General features: G+C 47.1%; 1 long non-coding RNA gene across 1 annotated transcript; it reads right to left on the minus strand.

Moving 5' to 3' along the window:
• Nucleotides 1–271: 271 nt before the first annotated feature.
• Nucleotides 272–23,744, minus strand: LOC119009275. Its single transcript, XR_005071677.1, has 4 exons — nucleotides 23,501–23,744; nucleotides 23,241–23,411; nucleotides 738–827; nucleotides 272–648 (listed from the first exon to the last, which is right to left on the minus strand). It is a non-coding gene; the product is annotated as an uncharacterized LOC119009275 (long non-coding RNA).
• Between the last annotated feature and the right edge of the window lie 1,130 nt (nucleotides 23,745–24,874).

Here is a 24,874-nt window from a genome sequence, read left to right on the forward strand (position 1 = left end):
GTCGACAGCCATGGACATTAGACTGACCCTCAGTCGTACTCATTAACTACAAAATACTTACTTATTAAAGACAAAGATGGGGAACATTAATATCTGAGAGGAGTTTCTGCCTTGATGAATGAAAGAACGTTTGTGAGTTTGCTCAATTAAAGAAACTACCTCCTGCTTGTATTAAAAACACCAAAAATCTTATTGCCAAAATTTTACATTGTGAGCAGCACAACATTACCTACTGATCGGATAGAAAACATTTAACAACAGGCTTGTAAAATCAGTTTGACTCATTTAATGCTTCATCACAGAAGGACAGAAACCAAAGCAGTCTATATTGTTGAGAATGCTCAGGAGTCTCAGTCTGAGGACAAAAGCATCAGCATTCAGCATTTACTTCTGGTTATTTTAGTCTTTTTCAGTATTCTTTGAGCTCTGAGCAGACACCTCACCTCTCCATTGTCAGTGATGCTCTGTGAATGGATGGATCACCTGCCGCAGAGCTTTACTGTCCTGGGCCGAGCACCAACCAGACAACATGTCAATCCACAAAACTTGATTACAGGAAATTAGGATTCAGTTCAGGAAACTGTGGTCCAACTTGTCTTCAGCAGCCCGTTCCTCTGCCCACACTTTCAGCTCCTGGCTGCTCTCGTTCTGGAGAAATGAACAAATACCATCAGTACTCTGCAGATACATCAGCCATGTTTGATCCCCCTGGTAAAGTACAGGTGAAAGATACTCACACTTTCCCTTCAGGCTCCTGTGGCAGCTCATCTCCATTGTTTGGCTTGTCTTGTTTTTCTTGGTGATTCCTCCTTACAACCGTCCATCACCTGCAAGACGAGAAAGAAGAGCAGTGGTAGTTTCACGTCTCTTTGTGCAGGTTATGTGGGGATTTTGTTGAGGTTTTATGTATTTGTGGAAGTTTTTTGTGAATTTGTGGAGGTTTTGAGTCTCTTTGTGGAGATTTTGTGTGTATGTGTGGCAGTTTTGTGTGTATTTGTGAAAGTTTTGTGTATATTTATAGAATTTTTTTGTGAATTTGTGAAGTTTTGTGGAGTTTTTGTGTGTACTTGTGGTTATTTTGTGTGTCATTGTGAAGATTTTTAGTCTTTTTTGGGAGGTTTTGAATATATCTGTGAAAAGCATTTAACATGTGTATACACTGAGAGCCGCAACATTAGAACCAGTGAAAGGTGAAATGAATAACATAGATCATTGTGTTCCAATGCCATGTTCGGCTGTGAAGCAATGCATCCTGGCATTCATGTGGATGCATCTTTGAGAAACACCAGTCACCCAAACACAGCTGCAACCACCGAGTACACCACCTCATGGCAGCAGCACTCCTTGGTGGCAGTGCCCCCCCAGCAGGACAACGCGCCTGCAACACAGCAAAAACTGCTCAGAAATGACCCGAGGAACGTGGGAAAGAGCTCAAGGTGTCAACCTGGCCTCCAGATTCCCCAGATCTCAATCCAACTGAGCTTCCACGGGATGCAGTCTGAGCCAAGAATGATCCATGGGGGCCCCAACATGGATGGGTGTTGGTTCTGGCGCATCCAACAGATGCTCAGCTGGATTGGGATCAGGACAATGAGGAGGCCAGTTTGACACCTTGGGTTCTTTGCCATGAGGGGGTGTAGTCGGTTTGAACAGTGTTTGGGTGGGTGGTGTTTGTCAAAGAGGCTCCACAGAAATGACAGAAGTCAAAGTTTCCCAGCAGAACATTTGATTGTAACAAGATGATCAATGCTCACTTCACTTGTCAGTTGTTTTAATGTTTCAGCTAAACAGAGTAAATATACATGTTAAATAAAATATAACCATATTAATTATATTATATACAAACAAGATCACATAAATGCAGTCATTTTAAACAGTTTATGTTTCCTCCCAGTAAACAAAACCCATATAACATGATGAAATGAAAGAAGGCCAGTACAGTATCACACTTAGTAAAACCCATTTAAAATACTGCTTTTGTTCCCTCTTTTATTTCCCATTGAAATTAATTGTACATTGCTTGTTTGCACCTTTGGTTGCCTTTTTAATTCCTCTGGAATAATTTACTGATCCTAGAGTATTAATGAGCAGCTGCACTGTTGTACAGTTTTCCTTCTAGAATTGCTGCACTGTTGTACTATTTCCTTTTGGGTCTTTTGCACTGTTGTACTGATGTACAATTTCCTTTTGGGTTTATTGCACTGTTGTAGTTTGCCATCTACGTTTGCTGCACTGTTGTACAGTTTTCCTTTTAGGTTTGTTGAACTGTTGTACAGTTTGACTTCTGCATTTGCTGCACTATTGTATGCTTTCCTTTTTATGTGTGTTGCACTGTTGTACAGTTTTCCTTCTGGGTTTGCTGTACACTTTCGTTTTGGGTTTGTTTTACACTTTTCTGTTGGGGTTTGCGGCACTGTTGTACACTTTCCTTGTACACTTTTCTGGTGTAGTGTTGTGTAGTTTGCCTTCTAGATTAAATGCACTGTTTTACACTTTCCTCTTGGGTTTGGTGCAGTGTTATACAGGTTGCCTTCTGGGTTTGCTACACCGTTTTACACTTTCCTATTGGGTTTGGTGAGAGGCTGTGCAGTTTGCGTTCTTTGTTTGCTGTACCGTTTTACACTTTCCTGTTGGGGTTTGCTGCACTGTTTTACACTTTCCTGTTGGGTTTCGTGTGGGGCTGTGCAATTTGCCTTCTGGGTTTACTGCACTGTTTTACACTTTCATGTTGGGGTTTGGTGCATTGTTTCACACTTTCCTGTTGGTATCGTGTGGGGCTGCGCAGTTCTCCTTCTGGGTTTGCTGCAATGTTTTACACTTTCCTGTTGGGGTTTGCTGCGCTGTTTTACATTTTCTTGCTAGATTTCGTGTGGGCCTGTGCAGTTCTCCTTCTGGGTTTACTGCACTGTTTTACACTTTCCTGTTGGGTCTGCTGCAGTGTTGTGCAGATTGCCTTGTGGGTTTGCTGCACTGTTTTACACTTTCCTGTTGGGTTTCTTGTGGGCCTGTGCAGTTCTCCTTCTGGGTTTACTGCACTGTTTTATACTTTCCTGTTGGGGCTGCTGCAGTGTTGTGCAGATTGCCTTGTGGGTTTGCTGCACTGTTTTACACTTTCCTGTTGGGGTTTGCTGCACTGTTATACAATTTCCATTAGGGGTCTGCTTCAGTGTTGTGCAGTTTGCCTTCTGGGTTTGCTGCACTGTTTTACACTTTCTTGTTGGTTCCGTGTGGGGCTGTACAGTTCTCCTTCTGGGTTTGCTGCACTGTTTTACACTTTCTTGTTGGGGTTTGCTGCACTGTTTTACACTTTCCTGTTGGGTTTCATGTGGGCCTGTGCAGTTCTCCTTCTGGGTTTACTGCACTGTTTTACACTTTCCTGTTGGGGCTGCTGCAGTGTTGTGCAGATTGCCTTATGGGTTTGCTGCACTGTTTTACACTTTCCTGTTGGGGTTTGCTGCACTGTTTTACACTTTCCTGTTGGGGTTTGCTGCATTGTTTTACACTTTCCTGTTGGTTCCGTGTGGGGCTGTACAGTTCTCCTTCTGAGTTTGCTGCAATGTTTTACACTTGCCTGTTGGGGTTTGCTGCACTGTTTTACACTTTCCTGCTAGGTTTTGTGTGGGCCTGTGCAGTTGTCCTTCTGGGTTTACTGCACTGTTTTACACTTTCCTGTTGGGGCTGCTGCAGTGTTGTGCAGATTGCCTCCTGGGTTTGCTGCACTGTTTTACACTTTCCTGTTGGGGTTTGCTGCACTGTTTTACAGTTTCCTTTAGGGGTCTGCTGCAGTGTTGTGCAGTTTGCCTTCTGGGTTTGCTGCACTGTTTTACACTTTCCTGTTGGGGTTTGCTGCACTGTTTTACACTTATCTGTTGGGTTTGGTGCAGTGCTGTACGCTTTCCTGATGGGGTTTGCTGCACTGTTTTACACTTTCCTTTAGGGGTCTGCTGCAATGTTTTACAGTTTCCTTTTGGGTTTGTTACACTGTTGTCCTCTTCTACGCTCTCCTTTTGGGTTTGCTCAGGAACAACCCGAGGCATATGGGAAAGAGCTCAAGGTGTCAACCTGACCTCCAGATTCCCCAGATCTCAATCCAACTGAGCTTCCACTGGATGCAGTCTGAGCCAAGAACAATCCATGGGGGCCACCAACATGGATGGGAGTTGGTTCTGGCGCATCCCATAGATGCTCAACTGGATTGGGATCTGGAGAATGAGGGAGCAAGTTTGACACCTTGGGTTCTTTGCCATAAGAGAGTGTACTTGATCTGCAACTTACACTTTCCTTTTGGGCTTGCTGCACTGCTTTCCACTCTTCTTTTGGGTTTGTTGCAATGTTGTCCTGTTGTACGCTTTCCTTTTCGGTTTGCTGCAGTGTTGTGCAGTTTGCCTTCTGGGTTTGCTGCACTTTCTTACACTTTCCTGTTGGGGTTTGCTGCACTGTCTTACACTTTCCTGTTGGGGTTTGCTGCACTGTTTTACACTTTCCTCTTGGGTTTGGTGCGGGGCTGTGCAGTTTGCCTTCTGGGCTTTCTGCACTGTTGTACACTTTCCTGATGGGGTTTGCTGCACTGTTTTACACTTTCCTGTTGGGTTTGGAGCGGGACTGTGCAGTTTGCCTTCTGGGTTTGCTGCACTGTTTTACACTTTCCTGTTGGGTTTGGTGCGGGGCTGTGCAGTTTGCCTTCTGGGTTTGCTGCACTGTTTTACACTTTCCTGTTGGGTTTGGTGCGGGGCTATGCAGTTTGCCTTCTGGGTTTGCTGCACTGTTGTACACTTTCCTGTTGAGGTTTGCTGCACTGTTTTACACTTTCCTGTTGGGGCTGCTGCAGAGTTGTGCAGATTGCCTTGTGGGTTTGCTGCACTGTTTTACACTTTCCTGTTGGGGTTTGCTGCACTGTTTTACACTTTCCTTTAGGGGTCTGCTGCAGTGCTGTACAGTTTGCATTCTGGGTTTGCTGCACTTTTTTACTCTTTCCTGTTGGGGTTTTCAGCACTGTTTTACACTTTCCTGTTGGGTTTGGTTCGGGGCTGTGCAGTTTGCCTTCTGGGTTTGCTGCACTGTTTTACACTTTGCTGTTGGGTTTCGTGTGGGCCGGTGCAGTTCTCCTTCTGGGTTTACTGCACTGTTTTACACTTTCCTGTTGGGGTTTGCTGCACTGTTTTACAATTTCCTTTAGGGGTCTGCTGCAGTGTTGTGCAGTTTGCCTTCTGGGTTTGCTGCACTGTTTTACACTTTCCTGTTGGGGTTTGCTGCACTGTTTTACACTTATCTGTTGGGTTTGGTGCAGTGCTGTACGCTTTCCTGATGGGGTTTGCTGCACTGTTTTACACTTTCCTTTAGGGGTCTGCTGCAATGTTTTACAGTTTCCTTTTGGGTTTGTTACACTGTTGTCCTCTTCTACGCTTTCCTTTTGGGTTTGCTCAGGAACAACCCGAGACATATGGGAAAGAGCTCAAGGTGTCAACCTGACCTCCAGATTCCCCAGATCTCAATCCAACTGAGCTTCCACTGGATGCAGTCTGAGCCAAGAACAATCCATGGGGGGCCACCAACATGGATGGGAGTTGGTTCTGGCGCATCCCATAGATGCTCAACTGGATTGGGATCTGGAGAATGAGGGAGCAAGTTTGACACCTTGGGTTCTTTGCCATGAGAGAGTGTACTTGATCTGCAACTTACACTTTCCTTTTGGGCTTGCTGCACTGTTTTAAACTCTTCTTTGGGGTTTGTTGCAATGTTGTCCTGTTGTACGCTTTCCTTTTCTGTTTGCTGCAGTGTTGTGCAGTTTGCCTTCTGGGTTTGCTGCACTGGCTTACACTTTCCTGTTGGGTTTGGGGCGGTGCTGTACACTATGCCTTCTGGGTTTGCTGCACTGTTTTACACTTTCCTGTTGGGGTTGGCTGCACTGTTTTACACTTTCCTTCCTGTTGGGTTTGGTGCGGGGCTGTGCAGTTTGCCTTCTGGGCTTTCTGCACTGTTGTACACTTTCCTGATGGGGTTTGCTGCACTGTTTTACAATTTCCTGTTGGGTTTGGTGCAGAGCTGTGCAGTTTGCCTTCTGGGTTTGCTGCACTGTTTTACAATTTCCTGTTGGGTTTGGTGCGGGGCTGTGCAGTTTGCCTTCTGGGTTTGCTGCACTGATTTACACTTTCCTGTTGGGTTTGGTGCAGGGCTGTGCAGTTTGCCTTCTGGGTTTGCTGCACTGTTTTACACTTAACTGTTGGGTTTGGTGCAGGGCTGTGCAGTTTGCCTTTTGGGTTTGCTGCACTGTTTTACACTTTCCTGTTGGGTTTGGTGCAGGGCTGTGCAGTTCTCCTTCTGGGTTTGCTGCAATGTTTTACACTTTCCTGTTGGGGTTTGCTGCACTGTTTTACACTTTCCTGTTGGGGTTTGCTGCACTGTTTTACACTTTCCTGTTGGGGTTTACTGCACTGTTTTACACTTTCCTGTTGGGGCTGCTGCAGTGTTGTGCAGATTGCCTTGTGGGTTTGCTGCACTGTTTTACACTTTCCTGTTGCGGTTTGCTGCACTTTTTTACACTTTCCTGTTGGGTTTGGTGCAGTGCTGTTCACTTTCCTGTTGGGGTTTGCTGCACTGTTTTACAATTTCCTTTAGGGGTCTGCTGCAGTGTTGTGCAGTTTGCCTTCTGGGTTTGCTGCACTGTTTTACACTTTCCTGTTGGGGTTTGCTGCACTGTTTTACACTTATCTGTCGGGTTTGGTGCAGTGCTGTACGCTTTCCTGATGGGGTTTGCTGCACTGTTTTACACTTTCCTTTAGGGGTCTGCTGCAATGTTTTACAGTTTCCTTTTGGGTTTGTTACACTGTTGTCCCCTTCTACGCTTTCCTTTTGGGTTTGCTCAGGAACAACCCGAGGCATATGGGAAAGAGCTCAAGGTGTCAACCTGACCTCCAGATTCCCCAGATCTCAATCCAACTGAGCTTCCACTGGATGCAGTCTGAGCCAAGAACAATCCATGGGGGGCCACCAACATGGATGGGAGTTGGTTCTGGCGCATCCCATAGATGCTCAACTGGATTGGGATCTGGAGAATGAGGGAGCAAGTTTGACACCTTGGGTTCTTTGCCATAAGAGAGTGTACTTGATCTGCAACTTACACTTTCCTTTTGGGCTTGCTGCACTGTTTTAAACTCTTCTTTGGGGTTTGTTGCAATGTTGTCCTGTTGTATGCTTTCCTTTTCTGTTTGCTGCAGTGTTGTGCAGTTTGCCTTCTGGGTTTGCTGCACTGGCTTACACTTTCCTGTTAGGTTTGGGGCGGTGTTGTACAGTATGCCTTCTGGGTTTGCTGCACTGTTTTACACTTTCCTGTTGGGGTTGGCTGCACTGTTTTACACTTTCCTGTTGGGTTTGGTGCGGGGCTGTGCAGTTTGCCTTCTGGGCTTTCTGCACTGTTGTACACTTTCCTGATGGGGTTTGCTGCACTGTTTTACAATTTCCTGTTGGGTTTGGTGCAGAGCTGTGCAGTTTGCCTTCTGGGTTTGCTGCACTGTTTTACAATTTCCTGTTGGGTTTGGTGCAGAGCTGTGCAGTTTGCCTTCTGGGTTTGCTGCACTGTTTTACAATTTCCTGTTGGGTTTGGTGCGGGGCTGTGCAGTTTGCCTTCTGGGTTTGCTGCACTGATTTACACTTTCCTGTTGGGTTTGGTGCAGGGCTGTGCAGTTTGCCTTCTGGGTTTGCTGCACTGTTTTACACTTAACTGTTGGGTTTGGTGCAGGGCTGTGCAGTTTGCCTTTTGGGTTTGCTGCACTGTTTTACACTTTCCTGTTGGGTTTGGTGCAGGGCTGTGCAGTTCTCCTTCTGGGTTTGCTGCAATGTTTTACACTTTCCTGTTGGGGTTTGCTGCACTGTTTTACACTTTCCTGTTGGGGTTTGCTGCACTGTTTTACACTTTCCTGTTGGGGTTTACTGCACTGTTTTACACTTTCCTGTTGGGGCTGCTGCAGTGTTGTGCAGATTGCCTTGTGGGTTTGCTGCACTGTTTTACACTTTCCTGTTGCGGTTTGCTGCACTTTTTTACACTTTCCTGTTGGGTTTGGTGCAGTGCTGTTCACTTTCCTGTTGGGGTTTGCTGCACTGTTTTACAATTTCCTTTAGGGGTCTGCTGCAGTGTTGTGCAGTTTGCCTTCTGGGTTTGCTGCACTGTTTTACACTTTCCTGTTGGGGTTTGCTGCACTGTTTTACACTTATCTGTCGGGTTTGGTGCAGTGCTGTACGCTTTCCTGATGGGGTTTGCTGCACTGTTTTACACTTTCCTTTAGGGGTCTGCTGCAATGTTTTACAGTTTCCTTTTGGGTTTGTTACACTGTTGTCCTCTTCTACGCTCTCCTTTTGGGTTTGCTCAGGAACAACCCGAGGCATATGGGAAAGAGCTCAAGGTGTCAACCTGACCTCCAGATTCCCCAGATCTCAATCCAACTGAGCTTCCACTGGATGCAGTCTGAGCCAAGAACAATCCATGGGGGCCACCAACATGGATGGGAGTTGGTTCTGGCGCATCCCATAGATGCTCAACTGGATTGGGATCTGGAGAATGAGGGAGCAAGTTTGACACCTTGGGTTCTTTGCCATAAGAGAGTGTACTTGATCTGCAACTTACACTTTCCTTTTGGGCTTGCTGCACTGCTTTCCACTCTTCTTTTGGGTTTGTTGCAATGTTGTCCTGTTGTACGCTTTCCTTTTCGGTTTGCTGCAGTGTTGTGCAGTTTGCCTTCTGGGTTTGCTGCACTTTCTTACACTTTCCTGTTGGGGTTTGCTGCACTGTCTTACACTTTCCTGTTGGGGTTTGCTGCACTGTTTTACACTTTCCTCTTGGGTTTGGTGCGGGGCTGTGCAGTTTGCCTTCTGGGCTTTCTGCACTGTTGTACACTTTCCTGATGGGGTTTGCTGCACTGTTTTACACTTTCCTGTTGGGTTTGGAGCGGGACTGTGCAGTTTGCCTTCTGGGTTTGCTGCACTGTTTTACACTTTCCTGTTGGGTTTGGTGCGGGGCTGTGCAGTTTGCCTTCTGGGTTTGCTGCACTGTTTTACACTTTCCTGTTGGGTTTGGTGCGGGGCTATGCAGTTTGCCTTCTGGGTTTGCTGCACTGTTGTACACTTTCCTGTTGAGGTTTGCTGCACTGTTTTACACTTTCCTGTTGGGGCTGCTGCAGAGTTGTGCAGATTGCCTTGTGGGTTTGCTGCACTGTTTTACACTTTCCTGTTGGGGTTTGCTGCACTGTTTTACACTTTCCTTTAGGGGTCTGCTGCAGTGCTGTACAGTTTGCATTCTGGGTTTGCTGCACTTTTTTACTCTTTCCTGTTGGGGTTTTCAGCACTGTTTTACACTTTCCTGTTGGGTTTGGTTCGGGGCTGTGCAGTTTGCCTTCTGGGTTTGCTGCACTGTTTTACACTTTGCTGTTGGGTTTCGTGTGGGCCGGTGCAGTTCTCCTTCTGGGTTTACTGCACTGTTTTACACTTTCCTGTTGGGGTTTGCTGCACTGTTTTACAATTTCCTTTAGGGGTCTGCTGCAGTGTTGTGCAGTTTGCCTTCTGGGTTTGCTGCACTGTTTTACACTTTCCTGTTGGGGTTTGCTGCACTGTTTTACACTTATCTGTTGGGTTTGGTGCAGTGCTGTACGCTTTCCTGATGGGGTTTGCTGCACTGTTTTACACTTTCCTTTAGGGGTCTGCTGCAATGTTTTACAGTTTCCTTTTGGGTTTGTTACACTGTTGTCCTCTTCTACGCTTTCCTTTTGGGTTTGCTCAGGAACAACCCGAGACATATGGGAAAGAGCTCAAGGTGTCAACCTGACCTCCAGATTCCCCAGATCTCAATCCAACTGAGCTTCCACTGGATGCAGTCTGAGCCAAGAACAATCCATGGGGGGCCACCAACATGGATGGGAGTTGGTTCTGGCGCATCCCATAGATGCTCAACTGGATTGGGATCTGGAGAATGAGGGAGCAAGTTTGACACCTTGGGTTCTTTGCCATGAGAGAGTGTACTTGATCTGCAACTTACACTTTCCTTTTGGGCTTGCTGCACTGTTTTAAACTCTTCTTTGGGGTTTGTTGCAATGTTGTCCTGTTGTACGCTTTCCTTTTCTGTTTGCTGCAGTGTTGTGCAGTTTGCCTTCTGGGTTTGCTGCACTGGCTTACACTTTCCTGTTGGGTTTGGGGCGGTGCTGTACACTATGCCTTCTGGGTTTGCTGCACTGTTTTACACTTTCCTGTTGGGGTTGGCTGCACTGTTTTACACTTTCCTTCCTGTTGGGTTTGGTGCGGGGCTGTGCAGTTTGCCTTCTGGGCTTTCTGCACTGTTGTACACTTTCCTGATGGGGTTTGCTGCACTGTTTTACAATTTCCTGTTGGGTTTGGTGCAGAGCTGTGCAGTTTGCCTTCTGGGTTTGCTGCACTGTTTTACAATTTCCTGTTGGGTTTGGTGCGGGGCTGTGCAGTTTGCCTTCTGGGTTTGCTGCACTGATTTACACTTTCCTGTTGGGTTTGGTGCAGGGCTGTGCAGTTTGCCTTCTGGGTTTGCTGCACTGTTTTACACTTAACTGTTGGGTTTGGTGCAGGGCTGTGCAGTTTGCCTTTTGGGTTTGCTGCACTGTTTTACACTTTCCTGTTGGGTTTGGTGCAGGGCTGTGCAGTTCTCCTTCTGGGTTTGCTGCAATGTTTTACACTTTCCTGTTGGGGTTTGCTGCACTGTTTTACACTTTCCTGTTGGGGTTTGCTGCACTGTTTTACACTTTCCTGTTGGGGTTTACTGCACTGTTTTACACTTTCCTGTTGGGGCTGCTGCAGTGTTGTGCAGATTGCCTTGTGGGTTTGCTGCACTGTTTTACACTTTCCTGTTGCGGTTTGCTGCACTTTTTTACACTTTCCTGTTGGGTTTGGTGCAGTGCTGTTCACTTTCCTGTTGGGGTTTGCTGCACTGTTTTACAATTTCCTTTAGGGGTCTGCTGCAGTGTTGTGCAGTTTGCCTTCTGGGTTTGCTGCACTGTTTTACACTTTCCTGTTGGGGTTTGCTGCACTGTTTTACACTTATCTGTCGGGTTTGGTGCAGTGCTGTACGCTTTCCTGATGGGGTTTGCTGCACTGTTTTACACTTTCCTTTAGGGGTCTGCTGCAATGTTTTACAGTTTCCTTTTGGGTTTGTTACACTGTTGTCCCCTTCTACGCTTTCCTTTTGGGTTTGCTCAGGAACAACCCGAGGCATATGGGAAAGAGCTCAAGGTGTCAACCTGACCTCCAGATTCCCCAGATCTCAATCCAACTGAGCTTCCACTGGATGCAGTCTGAGCCAAGAACAATCCATGGGGGGCCACCAACATGGATGGGAGTTGGTTCTGGCGCATCCCATAGATGCTCAACTGGATTGGGATCTGGAGAATGAGGGAGCAAGTTTGACACCTTGGGTTCTTTGCCATAAGAGAGTGTACTTGATCTGCAACTTACACTTTCCTTTTGGGCTTGCTGCACTGTTTTAAACTCTTCTTTGGGGTTTGTTGCAATGTTGTCCTGTTGTATGCTTTCCTTTTCTGTTTGCTGCAGTGTTGTGCAGTTTGCCTTCTGGGTTTGCTGCACTGGCTTACACTTTCCTGTTAGGTTTGGGGCGGTGTTGTACAGTATGCCTTCTGGGTTTGCTGCACTGTTTTACACTTTCCTGTTGGGGTTGGCTGCACTGTTTTACACTTTCCTGTTGGGTTTGGTGCGGGGCTGTGCAGTTTGCCTTCTGGGCTTTCTGCACTGTTGTACACTTTCCTGATGGGGTTTGCTGCACTGTTTTACAATTTCCTGTTGGGTTTGGTGCAGAGCTGTGCAGTTTGCCTTCTGGGTTTGCTGCACTGTTTTACAATTTCCTGTTGGGTTTGGTGCAGAGCTGTGCAGTTTGCCTTCTGGGTTTGCTGCACTGTTTTACAATTTCCTGTTGGGTTTGGTGCGGGGCTGTGCAGTTTGCCTTCTGGGTTTGCTGCACTGATTTACACTTTCCTGTTGGGTTTGGTGCAGGGCTGTGCAGTTTGCCTTCTGGGTTTGCTGCACTGTTTTACACTTAACTGTTGGGTTTGGTGCAGGGCTGTGCAGTTTGCCTTTTGGGTTTGCTGCACTGTTTTACACTTTCCTGTTGGGTTTGGTGCAGGGCTGTGCAGTTCTCCTTCTGGGTTTGCTGCAATGTTTTACACTTTCCTGTTGGGGTTTGCTGCACTGTTTTACACTTTCCTGTTGGGGTTTGCTGCACTGTTTTACACTTTCCTGTTGGGGTTTACTGCACTGTTTTACACTTTCCTGTTGGGGCTGCTGCAGTGTTGTGCAGATTGCCTTGTGGGTTTGCTGCACTGTTTTACACTTTCCTGTTGCGGTTTGCTGCACTTTTTTACACTTTCCTGTTGGGTTTGGTGCAGTGCTGTTCACTTTCCTGTTGGGGTTTGCTGCACTGTTTTACAATTTCCTTTAGGGGTCTGCTGCAGTGTTGTGCAGTTTGCCTTCTGGGTTTGCTGCACTGTTTTACACTTTCCTGTTGGGGTTTGCTGCACTGTTTTACACTTATCTGTCGGGTTTGGTGCAGTGCTGTACGCTTTCCTGATGGGGTTTGCTGCACTGTTTTACACTTTCCTTTAGGGGTCTGCTGCAATGTTTTACAGTTTCCTTTTGGGTTTGTTACACTGTTGTCCCCTTCTACGCTTTCCTTTTGGGTTTGCTCAGGAACAACCCGAGGCATATGGGAAAGAGCTCAAGGTGTCAACCTGACCTCCAGATTCCCCAGATCTCAATCCAACTGAGCTTCCACTGGATGCAGTCTGAGCCAAGAACAATCCATGGGGGGCCACCAACATGGATGGGAGTTGGTTCTGGCGCATCCCATAGATGCTCAACTGGATTGGGATCTGGAGAATGAGGGAGCAAGTTTGACACCTTGGGTTCTTTGCCATAAGAGAGTGTACTTGATCTGCAACTTACACTTTCCTTTTGGGCTTGCTGCACTGTTTTAAACTCTTCTTTGGGGTTTGTTGCAATGTTGTCCTGTTGTATGCTTTCCTTTTCTGTTTGCTGCAGTGTTGTGCAGTTTGCCTTCTGGGTTTGCTGCACTGGCTTACACTTTCCTGTTAGGTTTGGGGCGGTGTTGTACAGTATGCCTTCTGGGTTTGCTGCACTGTTTTACACTTTCCTGTTGGGGTTGGCTGCACTGTTTTACACTTTCCTGTTGGGTTTGGTGCGGGGCTGTGCAGTTTGCCTTCTGGGCTTTCTGCACTGTTGTACACTTTCCTGATGGGGTTTGCTGCACTGTTTTACAATTTCCTGTTGGGTTTGGTGCAGAGCTGTGCAGTTTGCCTTCTGGGTTTGCTGCACTGTTTTACAATTTCCTGTTGGGTTTGGTGCGGGGCTGTGCAGTTTGCCTTCTGGGTTTGCTGCACTGATTTACACTTTCCTGTTGGGTTTGGTGCAGGGCTGTGCAGTTTGCCTTCTGGGTTTGCTGCACTGTTTTACACTTAACTGTTGGGTTTGGTGCAGGGCTGTGCAGTTTGCCTTTTGGGTTTGCTGCACTGTTTTACACTTTCCTGTTGGGTTTGGTGCAGGGCTGTGCAGTTCTCCTTCTGGGTTTGCTGCACTGTTGTACACTTTCCTGTTGGGGTTTGCTGCACTGTTTTACACTTTCCTGTTGGGGTTTGCTGCACTGTTTTACACTTTCCTGTTGGGGTTTACTGCACTGTTTTACACTTTCCTGTTGGGGCTGCTGCAGTGTTGTGCAGATTGCCTTGTGGGTTTGCTGCACTGTTTTACACTTTCCTGTTGCGGTTTGCTGCACTTTTTTACACTTTCCTGTTGGGTTTGGTGCAGTGCTGTTCACTTTCCTGTTGGGGTTTGCTGCACTGTTTTACAATTTCCTTTAGGGGTCTGCTGCAGTGTTGTGCAGTTTGCCTTCTGGGTTTGCTGCACTGTTTTACACTTTCCTGTTGGGTTTGCTGCACTGTTTTACACTTATCTGTTGGGTTTGGTGCAGTGCTGTACGCTTTCCTGATGGGGTTTGCTGCACTGTTTTACACTTTCCTTTAGGGGTCTGCTGCAATGTTTTACAGTTTCCTTTTGGGTTTGTTACACTGTTGTCCTCTTCTACGCTTTCCTTTTGGGTTTGCTCAGGAACAACCCGAGACATATGGGAAAGAGCTCAAGGTGTCAACCTGACCTCCAGATTCCCCAGATCTCAATCCAACTGAGCTTCCACTGGATGCAGTCTGAGCCAAGAACAATCCATGGGGGGCCACCAACATGGATGGGAGTTGGTTCTGGCGCATCCCATAGATGCTCAACTGGATTGGGATCTGGAGAATGAGGGAGCAAGTTTGACACCTTGGGTTCTTTGCCATGAGAGAGTGTACTTGATCTGCAACTTACACTTTCCTTTTGGGCTTGCTGCACTGTTTTAAACTCTTCTTTGGGGTTTGTTGCAATGTTGTCCTGTTGTACGCTTTCCTTTTCTGTTTGCTGCAGTGTTGTGCAGTTTGCCTTCTGGGTTTGCTGCACTGGCTTACACTTTCCTGTTGGGTTTGGGGCGGTGCTGTACAGTATGCCTTCTGGGTTTGCTGCACTGTTTTACACTTTCCTGTTGGGGTTGGCTGCACTGTTTTACACTTTCCTTCCTGTTGGGTTTGGTGCGGGGCTGTGCAGTTTGCCTTCTGGGCTTTCTGCACTGTTGTACACTTTCCTGATGGGGTTTGCTGCACTGTTTTACAATTTCCTGTTGGGTTTGGTGCAGAGCTGTGCAGTTTGCCTTCTGGGTTTGCTGCACTGTTTTACACTTTCCTGTTGGGTTTGGTGCGGGGCTGTGCAGTTTGCCTTCTGGGTTTGCTGCACTGATTTACACTTTCCTGTTGGGTTTGGTGCAGGGCTGTGCAGTTTGCCTTCTGGGTTTGCTGCACTGTTTTACACTTAACTGTTGGGTTTGGTGCAGGGCTGTGCAGTTCTCCTTCTGGGTTTGCTGCAATGTTTTACACTTTCCTGTTGGGGTTTGCTGCACTGTTTTACACTTTCCTGTTGGGGTTTGCTGCACTGTTTTACACTTTCCTGTTGGGGTTTACTGCACTGTTTTACACTTTCCTGTTGGGGCTGCTGCAGTGTTGTGCAGATTGCCTTGTGGGTTTGCTGCACTGTTTTACACTTTCCTGTTGCGGTTTGCTGCACTTTTTTACACTTTCCTGTTGGGTTTGGTGCAGTGCTGTTCACTTTCCTGTTGGGGTTTGCTGCACTGTTTTACAATTTCCTTTAGGGGTCTGCTGCAGTGTTGTGCAGTTTGCCTTCTGGGTTTGCTGCACTGTTTTACACTTTCCTGTTGGGGTTTGCTGCACTGTTTTACACTTATCTGTTGGGTTTGGTGCAGTGCTGTACGCTTTCCTGATGGGGTTTGCTGCACTGTTTTACACTTTCCTTTAGGGGTCTGCTGCAATGTTTTACAGTTTCCTTTTGGATTTGTTACACTGTTGTCCTCTTCTACGCTCTCCTTTTGGGTTTGCTCAGGAACAACCCGAGGCATATGGGAAAGAGCTCAAGGTGTCAACCTGTTTGTTGCAATGTTGTCCTGTTGTACGCTTTCCTTTTCGGTTTGCTGCAGTGTTGTGCAGTTTGCCTTCTGGGTTTGCTGCACTTTCTTACACTTTCCTGTTGGGGTTTGCTGCACTGTTTTACACTTTCCTGTTGGGTTTGGGGCGGTGCTGTGCAGGTTGCCTTCTGGGTTTGCTGCACTGTCTTACACTTTCCTGTTGGGGTTTGCTGCACTGTTTTACACTTTCCTGTTGGGTTTGGTGCGGGGCTGTGCAGTTTGCCTTCTGGGCTTTCTGCACTGTTGTACACTTTCCTGATGGGGTTTGCTGCACTGTTTTACACTTTCCTTTAGGGGTCTGCTGCAGTGCTGTACAGTTTGCATTCTGGGTTTGCTGCACTGTCTTACTCTTTCCTGTTGGGGTTTTCAGCACTGTTTTACACTTTCCTGTTGGGTTTGGTTCGGGGCTGTGCAGTTTGCCTTCTGGGTTTGCTGCACTGTTTTACACTTTGCTGTTGGGTTTCGTGTGGGCCGGTGCAGTTCTCCTTCTGGGTTTACTGCACTGTTTTACACTTTCCTGTTGGGGCTGCTGCAGTGTTGTGCAGATTGCCTTGTGGGTTTGCTGCACTGTTTTACACTTTCCTGTTGGGGTTTGCTGCACCGTTTTACACTTTCCTGTTGGGTTTGGTGCAGTGCTGTACACTTTCCTGATGGGTTTGGTGTGGGGCTGTGCAGTTTGCCTTCTGGGTTTGCTGCACTGTTTTACACTTTCCTGTTGGGTTTGGTGCGGGGCTGTGCAGTTTGCCTTCTGGGTTTGCTGCACTGTTTTACACTTTCCTGTTGGGTTTGGTGCGGGGCTGTGCAGTTTGCCTTCTGGGTTTGCTGCACTGTTGTACACTTTCCTGATGGGGTTTGCTGCACTGTTTTACACTTTCCTGTTGGGTTTGGTGCGGGGCTGTGCAGTTTGCCTTCTGGGTTTGCTGCACTGTTGTACACTTTCCTGTTGAGGTTTGCTGCACTGTTTTACACTTTCCTGTTGGGGCTGCTGCAGAGTTGTGCAGATTGCCTTGTGGGTTTGCTGCACTGTTTTACACTTTCCTGTTGGGGTTTACTGCACTGTTTTACACTTTCCTTTAGGGGTCTGCTGCAGTGCTGTACAGTTTGCATTCTGGGTTTGCTGCACTGTCTTACTCTTTCCTGTTGGGGTTTTCAGCACTGTTTTACACTTTCCTGTTGGGTTTGGTTCGGGGCTGTGCAGTTTGCCCTCTGGGCTTTCTGCACTGTTGTACACTTTCCTGATGGGGTTTGCTGCACTGTTTTACACTTTCCTGTTGGGTTTGGTGCGGGACTGTGCAGTTTGCCTTCTGGGTTTGCTGCACTGTTGTACACTTTCCTGATGGGGTTTGCTGCACTGTTTTACACTTTCCTGTTGGGGCTGCTGCAGAGTTGTGCAGATTGCCTTGTGGGTTTGCTGCACTGTTTTACACTTTCCTGTTGGGGTTTGCTGCACTGTTTTACACTTTCCTTTAGGGGTCTGCTGCAGTGCTGTACAGTTTGCATTCTGGGTTTGCTGCACTGTCTTACTCTTTCCTGTTGGGGTTTTCAGCACTGTTTTACACTTTCCTGTTGGGTTTGGTTCGGGGCTGTGCAGTTTGCCTTCTGGGTTTGCTGCACTGTTTTACACTTTGCTGTTGGGTTTCGTGTGGGCCGGTGCAGTTCTCCTTCTGGGTTTACTGCACTGTTTTACACTTTCCTGTTGGGGTTTGCTGCACTGTTTTACAATTTCCTTTAGGGGTCTGCTGCAGTGTTGTGCAGTTTGCCTTCTGGGTTTGCTGCACTGTTTTACACTTTCCTGTTGGGGTTTGCTGCACTGTTTTACACTTATCTGTTGGGTTTGGTGCAGTGCTGTACGCTTTCCTGATGGGGTTTGCTGCACTGTTTTACACTTTCCTTTAGGGGTCTGCTGCAATGTTTTACAGTTTCCTTTTGGGTTTGTTACACTGTTGTCCTCTTCTACGCTTTCCTTTTGGGTTTGCTCAGGAACAACCCGAGACATATGGGAAAGAGCTCAAGGTGTCAACCTGACCTCCAGATTCCCCAGATCTCAATCCAACTGAGCTTCCACTGGATGCAGTCTGAGCCAAGAACAATCCATGGGGGGCCACCAACATGGATGGGAGTTGGTTCTGGCGCATCCCATAGATGCTCAACTGGATTGGGATCTGGAGAATGAGGGAGCAAGTTTGACACCTTGGGTTCTTTGCCATAAGAGAGTGTACTTGATCTGCAACTTACACTTTCCTTTTGGGCTTGCTGCACTGTTTTAAACTCTTCTTTGGGGTTTGTTGCAATGTTGTCCTGTTGTACGCTTTCCTTTTCTGTTTGCTGCAGTGTTGTGCAGTTTGCCTTCTGGGTTTGCTGCACTGGCTTACACTTTCCTGTTGGGTTTGGGGCGGTGCTGTACAGTATGCCTTCTGGGTTTGCTGCACTGTTTTACACTTTCCTGTTGGGGTTGGCTGCACTGTTTTACACTTTCCTTCCTGTTGGGTTTGGTGCGGGGCTGTGCAGTTTGCCTTCTGGGCTTTCTGCACTGTTGTACACTTTCCTGATGGGGTTTGCTGCACTGTTTTACAATTTCCTGTTGGGTTTGGTGCAGAGCTGTGCAGTTTGCCTTCTGGGTTTGCTGCACTGTTTTACAATTTCCTGTTGGGTTTGGTGCGGGGCTGTGCAGTTTGCCTTCTGGGTTTGCTGCACTGATTTACACTTTCCTGTTGGGTTTGGTGCAGGGCTGTGCAGTTTGCCTTCTGGGTTTGCTGCACTGTTTTACACTTAACTGTTGGGTTTGGTGCAGGGCTGTGCAGTTTGCCTTTTGGGTTTGCTGCACTGTTTTACACTTTCCTGTTGGGTTTGGTGCAGGGCTGTGCAGTTCTCCTTCTGGGTTTGCTGCAATGTTTTACACTTTCCTGTTGGGGTTTGCTGCACTGTTTTACACTTTCCTGTTGGGGTTTGCTGCACTGTTTTACACTTTCCTGTTGGGGTTTACTGCACTGTTTTACACTTTCCTGTTGGGGCTGCTGCAGTGTTGTGCAGATTGCCTTGTGGGTTTGCTGCACTGTTTTACACTTTCCTGTTGCGGTTTGCTGCACTTTTTTACACTTTCCTGTTGGGTTTGGTGCAGTGCTGTTCACTTTCCTGTTGGGGTTTGCTGCACTGTTTTACAATTTCCTTTAGGGGTCTGCTGCAGTGTTGTGCAGTTTGCCTTCTGGGTTTGCTGCACTGTTTTACACTTTCCTGTTGGGGTTTGCTGCACTGTTTTACACTTATCTGTCGGGTTTGGTGCAGTGCTGTACGCTTTCCTGATGGGGTTTGCTGCACTGTTTTACACTTTCCTTTAGGGGTCTGCTGCAATGTTTTACAGTTTCCTTTTGGGTTTGTTACACTGTTGTCCCCTTCTACGCTTTCCTTTTGGGTTTGCTCAGGAACAACCCGAGGCATATGGGAAAGAGCTCAAGGTGTCAACCTGACCTCCAGATTCCCCAGATCTCAATCCAACTGAGCTTCCACTGGATGCAGTCTGAGCCAAGAACAATCCATGGGGGGCCACCAACATGGATGGGAGTTGGTTCTGGCGCATCCCATAGATGCTCAACTGGATTGGGATCTGGAGAATGAGGGAGCAAGTTTGACACCTTGGGTTCTTTGCCATAAGAGAGTGTACTTGATCTGCAACTTACACTTTCCTTTTGGGCTTGCTGCACTGTTTTAAACTCTTCTTTGGGGTTTGTTGCAATGTTGTCCTGTTGTATGCTTTCCTTTTCTGTTTGCTGCAGTGTTGTGCAGTTTGCCTTCTGGGTTTGCTGCACTGGCTTACACTTTCCTGTTGGGTTTGGGGCGGTGTTGTACAGTATGCCTTCTGGGTTTGCTGCACTGTTTTACACTTTCCTGTTGGGGTTGGCTGCACTGTTTTACACTTTCCTGTTGGGTTTGGTGCGGGGCTGTGCAGTTTGCCTTCTGGGCTTTCTGCACTGTTGTACACTTTCCTGATGGGGTTTGCTGCACTGTTTTACAATTTCCTGTTGGGTTTGGTGCAGAGCTGTGCAGTTTGCCTTCTGGGTTTGCTGCACTGTTTTACAATTTCCTGTTGGGTTTGGTGCGGGGCTGTGCAGTTTGCCTTCTGGGTTTGCTGCACTGATTTACACTTTCCTGTTGGGTTTGGTGCAGGGCTGTGCAGTTTGCCTTCTGGGTTTGCTGCACTGTTTTACACTTAACTGTTGGGTTTGGTGCAGGGCTGTGCAGTTTGCCTTTTGGGTTTGCTGCACTGTTTTACACTTTCCTGTTGGGTTTGGTGCAGGGCTGTGCAGTTCTCCTTCTGGGTTTGCTGCACTGTTGTACACTTTCCTGTTGGGGTTTGCTGCACTGTTTTACACTTTCCTGTTGGGGTTTGCTGCACTGTTTTACACTTTCCTGTTGGGGTTTACTGCACTGTTTTACACTTTCCTGTTGGGGCTGCTGCAGTGTTGTGCAGATTGCCTTGTGGGTTTGCTGCACTGTTTTACACTTTCCTGTTGCGGTTTGCTGCACTTTTTTACACTTTCCTGTTGGGTTTGGTGCAGTGCTGTTCACTTTCCTGTTGGGGTTTGCTGCACTGTTTTACAATTTCCTTTAGGGGTCTGCTGCAGTGTTGTGCAGTTTGCCTTCTGGGTTTGCTGCACTGTTTTACACTTTCCTGTTGGGGTTTGCTGCACTGTTTTACACTTATCTGTTGGGTTTGGTGCAGTGCTGTACGCTTTCCTGATGGGGTTTGCTGCACTGTTTTACACTTTCCTTTAGGGGTCTGCTGCAATGTTTTACAGTTTCCTTTTGGGTTTGTTACACTGTTGTCCTCTTCTACGCTTTCCTTTTGGGTTTGCTCAGGAACAACCCGAGGCATATGGGAAAGAGCTCAAGGTGTCAACCTGACCTCCAGATTCCCCAGATCTCAATCCAACTGAGCTTCCACTGGATGCAGTCTGAGCCAAGAACAATCCATGGGGGGCCACCAACATGGATGGGAGTTGGTTCTGGCGCATCCCATAGATGCTCAACTGGATTGGGATCTGGAGAATGAGGGAGCAAGTTTGACACCTTGGGTTCTTTGCCATAAGAGAGTGTACTTGATCTGCAACTTACACTTTCCTTTTGGGCTTGCTGCACTGTTTTAAACTCTTCTTTGGGGTTTGTTGCAATGTTGTCCTGTTGTATGCTTTCCTTTTCTGTTTGCTGCAGTGTTGTGCAGTTTGCCTTCTGGGTTTGCTGCACTGGCTTACACTTTCCTGTTGGGTTTGGGGCGGTGTTGTACAGTATGCCTTCTGGGTTTGCTGCACTGTTTTACACTTTCCTGTTGGGGTTGGCTGCACTGTTTTACACTTTCCTGTTGGGTTTGGTGCGGGGCTGTGCAGTTTGCCTTCTGGGCTTTCTGCACTGTTGTACACTTTCCTGATGGGGTTTGCTGCACTGTTTTACACTTTCCTGTTGGGTTTGGTGCGGGGCTGTGCAGTTTGCCTTCTGGGTTTGCTGCACTGTTGTACACTTTCCTGTTGAGGTTTGCTGCACTGTTTTACACTTTCCTGTTGGGGCTGCTGCAGAGTTGTGCAGATTGCCTTGTGGGTTTGCTGCACTGTTTTACACTTTCCTTTAGGGGTCTGCTGCAGTGCTGTACAGTTTGCATTCTGGGTTTGCTGCACTGTCTTACTCTTTCCTGTTGGGGTTTTCAGCACTGTTTTACACTTTCCTGTTGGGTTTGGTTCGGGGCTGTGCAGTTTGCCTTCTGGGTTTGCTGCACTGTTTTACACTTTGCTGTTGGGTTTCGTGTGGGCCGGTGCAGTTCTCCTTCTGGGTTTACTGCACTGTTTTACACTTTCCTGTTGGGGCTGCTGCAGTGTTGTGCAGATTGCCTTGTGGGTTTGCTGCACTGTTTTACACTTTCCTGTTGGGGTTTGCTGCACTGTTTTACACTTTCCTGTTGGGTTTGGTGCAGTGCTGTACACTTTCCTGATGGGGTTTGCTGCACTGTTTTACACTTTCCTGTTGGGTTTGGTGCGGGGCTGTGCAGTTTGCCTTCTGGGTTTGCTGCACTGTTTTACACTTTCCTGTTGGGTTTGGTGCGGGGCTGTGCAGTTTGCCTTCTGGGTTTGCTGCACTGTTTTACACTTTCCTGTTGGGGCTGCTGCAGAGTTGTGCAGATTGCCTTGTGGGTTTGCTGCACTGTTTTACACTTTCCTGTTGGGGTTTGCTGCACTGTTTTACACTTTCCTTTAGGGGTCTGCTGCAGTGTTGTACAGTTTGCCTTCTGGGTTTGCTGCACTGTTTTACTCTTTCCTGTTGGAGTTTTCTGCACTGTTTTACATTTTCCTGTTGGGTTTGGTGTGGGGCTGTGCAGTTTGCCTTCTGGGTTTGCTGCACTGTTTTACACTTTCCTGTTGGGTTTCCTGTGGGCCTGTGCAGTTCTCCTTCTGGGTTTACTGCACTGTTTTACACTTTCCTGTTGAGGCTGTTGCAGTGTTGTGCAGATTGCCTCCTGGGTTTGCTGCACTGTTTTACACTTTCCTTTTAGGGTTTGCTGCACTGTTTTACACTTTCCTGTGGGGTCTGCTGCACTGTTGGGCAGTTTGTCTTCTGGGTTTGCGGCACTGTTTTACACTTTCCTTTTGGGTTTGTTACACTGTTGTCCTGTTCTATGCTTTCCTTCTGGGTTTGCTGCAGTGTTGCGCCTGCAACACTGCAAAAATTGGGATGGGGGCCACCAACATGGATGGGAGTTGGTTCTGGTGCATCCCATAGATGCTCAACTGGATTGGGATCTGGAGAATGAGGGAGCAAGTTTGACACCTTGGGTTCTTTGCCATGAGAGAGTGTACTTGATCTGCAACTTACACTTTCCTTTTGGGCTTGCTGCACTGCTTTACACTCTTCTTTGGGGTTTGTTGCAATGTTGTCCTGTTGTACGCTTTCCTTTTCGGTTTGCTGCAGTGTTGTGCAGTTTGCCTTCTGGGTTTGCTGCACTTTCTTACACCTTCCTGTTGGGGTTTGCTGCACTGTTTTACACTTTCCTGTCGGGTTTGGGGCGGTGCTGTACAGTTTGCCTTCTGGGTTTGCTGCACTGTCTTACACTTTTCTGTTGGGGTTTGCTGCACTGTTTTACACTTTCCTGTTGGGGTTTGCTGCACTGTTTTACACTTTCCTGTTGGGTTTGGTGCGGGGCTGTGCAGTTTGCCTTCTGGGCTTTCTGCACTGTTGTACACTTTCCTGATGGGTTTGGTGCGGGGCTGTGCAGTTTGCCTACTGGGTTTGCTGCACTGTTGTACACTTTCCTGATGGGGTTTGCTGCACTGTTTTACACTTTCCTGTTGGGTTTGGTGCGGGGCTGTGCAGTTTGCCTACTGGGTTTGCTGCACTGTTTTACACTTTCCTGTTGGGTTTGGTGTGGGGCTGTGCAGTTTGCTGCACTGTTGTACACTTTCCTGATGGGGTTTGCTGCACTGTTTTACACTTTCCTGTTTGGTTTGGTGTGGGGCTGTGTAGTTTGCCTTCTGGGTTTGCTACACTGTTTTACTCCTTTCTTTTGGGATTTTTTGGGAATCATTTACCAATCCTAGAGTATTAATGAACAGTAACCGAAAAATCTCACACTTTCTGCCTTTAATTTTTGCACCTCCATTGCACTGACCTTGTTGGACCAGGTGTCTCTCCTGTCCTGGGCCGAGCACCAACCATGCAAACTGTCAGTCCACAAAACTCGATTACAGGAAATCAGGATTCAGTTCAGGAAACCGTCGTCCAACTCGTCCTCAGCAGTCTGTTCCTCTGCCCCCGCTTTCAGCTCCTGGCTGCTCTCATTCTAGAGAAATGAACAGTGACCATTAGTAGTCTGCCGATATATCAGCCATGTTTGATCCCCCTGGTAAAGTACAGGTGAAAGATACTCACACCTTCCCTTCAGGCTCCTGTGGCGGCCCCTCTCCATTGTTTGGCTCGTCTTGGTGATTCGTCCTGTCAACCGTCCATCACCTGCAAGATGAGAAAGAAGAGCAGTGGTAGTTTCACATCTCTTTGTGCAGGTTTTGTGCCTATTTGTGCGTTTTTTGTTTATTTGTGGAGGTTTGAGTGTATTTGTGGAGGTTTTGCGTGTATTTATGGACATTTCTTTGTGAATTTGTGGAGGTTTGCAGAGGTTTTGTGTGTCATTGTGGGGGTTTTGTGTGTCATTGTGGAGGTTTTGTGTATATTTTGTGAATTTGTGAAGTTCTGTGGAGTTTTTTTGTGTATTTATGGTTATTTTGTGTGTCATTATGATTTGGGAGATTTTGAGTGTATTCGTGGAAGTTTAGAGTTTATTTGTGGAGATTTTGAGTGTATTTGTGGAAGTTTAGTGTTTATTTGTGGAGGTTTTGAGTCTATTTGTGGAAGTTTTGTGTTCATTTGTGGAGGTTTTGAGTGTATTTGTGGAAGTTTTGTGTTTACTTGTGGAGATTTTGAGTGTATTTGTGGAAGTTTTGGGTTTATTTGTGGAGGTTTTGAGTGTATTTGTAAAAAGCATTTAACGTGTATACACTGAGAGCCACAACATTAGAACCAGTGACAGGTGAAATAAATAACATTGATCATTGTGTTCCAACGCCATGTTCGGCTGTGAAACCATGAGTCCTAGCATTCATGCGGATGTCTCTTTGACAAACACCAGTCACCCAAACACAGCTGCAGACCAAGTACACCCCCACATGGCAGCAGCACTCCTTGGTGGCAGTGCCGCCCCAGCAGGACATCGCGCCTGCAACGCTGCAAAAACTGCTCAGAAATGACCTGAGGAATGTGGGAAAGAGCTCAAAGTGTCAACCTGGCCTCCAGATTCCCCAGATCTCAATCCAACCGAGCTTCCACGGGATGCAGTCTGAGCCAAGAACAATCCATGGTGGCCCCAACATGGATGGGAGTTGGTTCTGGCGCATCCCGTGGATGCTCAACTGAAGTGGGATCTGGAGGATGAGGAGGCCAGTTTGACACCTTGGGTTCTTTGCCATGACGGGGCGTAGTTGGTCTGAACGGGGTTTGGGTGGGTGGTGTCTGTCAAAGAGGATCCACAGAAATGACAGAAGTCAAAGTTTCCCAGCAGAACATTTGATTGTAACAAGATGATCAATGCTCACTTCACTTGTCAGCTGTTTTAATGTTTCGGCTAACAGTGTAGATATACATATTCATTACTTTGAATATTTTGCATAAATTGATTTTTTAACAATATTATTCATACTTTCACTGAACTTTGTCAAACAGTTTAGTTACTAGTTACTTTGCAGATTCATA

This window comes from Acanthopagrus latus, chromosome 20, assembly GCF_904848185.1.
Source record: "Acanthopagrus latus isolate v.2019 chromosome 20, fAcaLat1.1, whole genome shotgun sequence".
Taxonomy (NCBI): domain Eukaryota; kingdom Metazoa; phylum Chordata; class Actinopteri; order Spariformes; family Sparidae; genus Acanthopagrus; species Acanthopagrus latus.